Raw genomic sequence first — 4840 nt, 5'->3', positions numbered from 1 at the left:
GACCACAGCAATAGGTGGTTGATCTCTAGAAGACGATTCTCGGAGCCTTAAGTTTTCTGATTGTGCAATGAAGTTCTGGTACGGCTTAGACAGTTTTCTGGGTGTTTTCCTCATACTCCACCAAGGTTCTTTACTACCTTTAGACATTCTTAATGCATACCATTAATAAATGAGCGAATAATTGAAATAAAGTAGTAATAAGAATTAATATAAAGTAAAAAACATAAATCTACCTAATTAATTAATCTGAACTATATATTTGTAAACCGTGGTTTTATTTTTGTCACAATCTTCCAACTGGGTCGGGCTGACATATCAGGGGCGTAGAATATTTGTTTTGCTTGACTCGCCAATATATACGGGTCTTAACATTGGGTTTTTAAAATTCGGTTTACATTTACACTTACGAAGCCATATTTATCCATTTTCACTCCTAGTTCCCTCGAGTGTGTATCAAACCACTTACACTTGAATAAAACAACTCGTTTGTGAGAAAAGTATTGCACTTCGATTATATCTGTTAAAACTCTGTAGTATGACATAGTTTCAGACCCGTTGAACCCTTCAACAACCACCCCACTGTTTTGAGTGGTCAAACCTTCTTCGTGTTTTTCTGTACATAATTTGTATTCGTTTACTTTACACCAAACACACATAGACGAGTACATACTTGGACCTTCTCCTAAGATCTTGAGGTCTCTTGATATGTCGTTAAATTCTGCTAATTGAGCGAACTATATATATACCCGAAATGTAGTTGTTAAAATAAATATAAAGAGTTAGGATATATGGTTTATAATTTACTCACTCTATGCTTGAAATAAACCTCTCGGTCATGACCTTAAACATAATGTTTTTGGGAAGGGACAAAACCGAAGGTTTATTTGAAAACCTTCGATTTTGACCCTTCCCAACACTTAGAAAATTTTCTATTTTTTTAAACAAGGGTCAAAACCGAAGGTTCATTTGAAAACCTTCGGTTTGTACCCTTCCCAACACTTAGAAAATTTTATGTTTTTTTAAACAAGGGTAAAGCCGAAGGTTCATTTGAAAACCTTCGGTTTTTACCCTTCCCAACACTTAGAAAATTTTATGTTTTTTTTAAACAAGGGTCAAAACCGAAGATTTTCAAATAAACTTTCGATTTTTACCCGTCCCAACACTTAGAAAATTTTCTTTTTTTTTAAACAAGGGTAAAACCGAAGGTTCATTTGAAAACCTTCGGTTTTTACTCTTCCCAACACTTAGAAAATTTTCTGCTTTTTTTTAAACAATGGTCAAAACCGAAAGTTTTCAAATAAACCTTCGGTTTTTACCCTTCCCAACACTTAGAAAATTTTCTGTTTTAAACAAGGGTCAAAACCTAAGGTTTTCAAATAAATCTTCGGTTTTTACCCTTCCCAACACTTAGAAAATTTTCTGTTTTTTTTTTAAAAAGGGAAAAACCGAAGGTTCGTTTGAAAACCTTCGGTTTTTACCCTTCCCAACACTTAGAAAATTTCATGTTTTTTTTAAACAAAGGTCAAAACCGAAGGTTTTCAAATAAACCTTCGGTTTTTATCCTTCCCAACAATTAGAAAATTTTCTGTTTTTTTAAACAAGGGTCAAAACCGAAGGTTTTCAAATAAACCTTCGGTTTTTACCCTTCCCAACACTTAGAAAATTTTCTGGTTTTTTTAAACAAGGGTCAAAACCGAAGGTTCATTTGAAAACCTTCGGTTTTGACCCTTCCCAACACTTAGAAAATTTCCTGTTTTTTTTAAACAAGGGTCAAAACCGAAGGTTCATTTGAAAACTTTCGGTTTTGACCCTTCCCAACACTTAGAAAATTTTATGTTTTTTTTAAACAAGGGTCAAAACCGAAGGTTTTCAAATAAACCTTCGGTTTTACCCTTACCCATACTTAGAATTTTTTCGGTTTTTTTAACAAGGGTCAAAACTGAAGGTTCATTTGAAAACCTTCGGTTTTGACCCTTCCCAACACTTAGAATTTTTTCTATTTTTTTAAACAAGGGTCAAAACCGAAGGTTTATTTGAAAACCTTCGGTCTTGACTATTCGGATTTTTTTAAACAAAGGTCAAAACCGAAGGTTTATTTGAAAACCTTCGAAATTATCCCTATTTTTTTTGTTTAAAAGATACCATGTTCTATAATTTTATCAAATAAAGGCAATATAATAAATATAGGAAAAGAAACCCTAAACAACATTAATAAACCAAAACCAAATTAAAGGATAATAATAATTCATAATTATGAAAGCAAAACACACCAAAATGTCATCATTCGTACGGAAAACATAATTCATAATTAATCAACAATATAATCGAGAAATTAATTAGTAGATGTGGGGGAGGAGGGGGTGGTTGATTCTGCCTCTTCAATAATTCAATTTGTTGTTCGAGATTCTCCAATTTTTGCGCCATTTCAGCCCTGTCCGCTTTAATTTCATTAAGCATTTGGCCTCTTTCCGCATCCCTCAATCGGATTTCCTCCATTTTCATCGTCATTTTTCTCACCTTTTCCTCACGTGCCGCAATTTCTGTTTGTGCTTGCAAATTCTGGTATGACCGAGACAGTTTCTCCAGTGTACGCCGAATACTCATCCATGACTCACCCATCCTAAATGCATTTCATATATATATATATATCAAACACAATAACCAAAATATATCATTCATTTAACAAAATCTAACAAAATCATATATATTTAACAAACTAACCTAAATCTAATCTAAACAATAACAAATCTAAATCAAACTACCAAACAAATAATCTAAACTAGCATAAATCTAGATAATATAAACTAAATGATAACAAATCTAAATCTAAAAACAAAAAACAAATAAAAAACTAACCTGGAACGGAGAAGAAGAAGAGGAGCGTCGGAGACGGCTGTGGCGCGGGAGAAAGAGAAAGGAGAGAGAGGCGAATGAAAAAGAGAAGGGGTAAGGTTTGTATTTATAAAGGTATTTACCGAAAGTTTTTCAATAAACCTTCGGTTTTGACTATTCTCAAAACCGAAGGTTTATTGAAAAACCTTCGGTAATAAGAATCACGGGATTTAATTTTTTTTGTATTTTTTTGGATGAGTTAAAACCGAAGGTTTATAGGATAAACCTTCGCAATTAACAATTTCAGGAAAAGGTAAAACCGAAAGTTCTTTAAAAAACCTTCGCAATTAATCATTCTCCAACTTAGAATATTTTTTCAATTTTTTGGGATGAGTCAAATCCGACGGTTTAATAAAAAACATTCGTATTTAAACATTTCAGAAAAGGTAAAACCGAAAGTTTTTGGAATAACCTTCGCAATTAACCAAACTCACAACACTTGGAATTTTTTTGAATTTTTAGGAATGTCAAAACCGATAGTTCTTTGTAGAACTCTCGGTACTAATTAGTAAAATCGAAAGTTTTAGACCCCTCTCGGAATCTATTTTCAATAACGAAAGATTTGTTCCTCTCGGGATCAATTAGGAGAGTTTTATAAAACCCTCGGTAATATCTATCGGTAAAGGTCATTTTTTTACCAGTGGGTGTTTTCAGATCGGATAATGATCGGATACTGGATTGGATATGAATCGCAATTTTTTTTAAAAAAAAATAGATACAAATATTTGATCCGAGATCGTATCGATAGGTTTGTCCACCCTATCTCCTGGATCATAATTGTGAAAAATATATATTATAATTATCTGAGTAAAGATACTTCTAGCTTAATTTAGAAAATAATGTATAGATTTAAACCAATGTTACAATGATACTTCACCCCTATAGATTAAAAAAACGCTTAACACATCCCAATCATGGGATCAATATATATCATTTGACGAAAACGTATAGATAGACAATAATCACAAAATAGATATTTCAATGTTTCTTTCTAGTCTAACAAAAAGGGTACGTAATAATGTCCATAATTTGTGCTTCTTTTCCTTGAGATTAAAATGTCAATGAAATAATAATTGATGTCCTAAAAGAATATCTTAATTAATAGTTCCTCATCATTTTTCAAGTTTTCAAATTGAAGTAATGGCAACAATTAGTTGTTTTTCAATCCTAAGTTTTTTATTGTCTATAGTCTGTCCAAATCGATATTGATTTTAACAATTCTTTGATATCTACCTCTTGAAATGTTTAATTTTGAAAGTGTCTGGATTGCCGTGTCGAGAGTTGTGGTTAATTTGGATATATATGTGAGAGTAAATGTATACTTGGGTCGGATTTTGGGTTGACCCGCCCATAAATTTAAAACGGTTAAAAATAAAATTAAAAATACTAGGTGCGTCACAACTTAACAAAATAAGTACAATTCTTTAATCAACTAGACTAATAACACTTTATAATTTTAATTCAACACCAAATTTGATGAACGCGGGACGTTATAACAACATATTTTTATCCGTATGCATCGCACGGGGATCTTCCTAGTTAAAATTGATAATACTAATTCTATGTGGATCCTTAATTTTAAGTCTAAAAGTAGTCACTTTCATGAACCAGATTAAACTGCAAAGAGTCGCCATGTTTTAGTATCGCGTAAAGGCTAGAGGTGTTTCATTATTAAATCTATGTTCTATTTTCCGAAGTCCACATTTTTACTTGTGGGAGACAAACTATATATAAAAAGTTTAGATTTTATATAATCAGGACATTCCTTCCTAATTGATTCTTCTTTAATTACTTTTTATTACTCATAGATTTTGATTATTCTTTAAACATTTAAAAATATATATTTGATGTGTATATATGCAATGCATGCATCAAATTCTTGCATGCCATTGACGGTTGCAGATCGGACCAAACTACGAAAGGACTAAAATAAATAAATAAATAAATA

This window comes from Impatiens glandulifera, chromosome 1, assembly GCF_907164915.1.
Source record: "Impatiens glandulifera chromosome 1, dImpGla2.1, whole genome shotgun sequence".
In the NCBI taxonomy this organism is placed as follows: Eukaryota; Viridiplantae; Streptophyta; class Magnoliopsida; order Ericales; family Balsaminaceae; genus Impatiens; species Impatiens glandulifera.
This window is presented reverse-complemented; position numbering follows the sequence as displayed.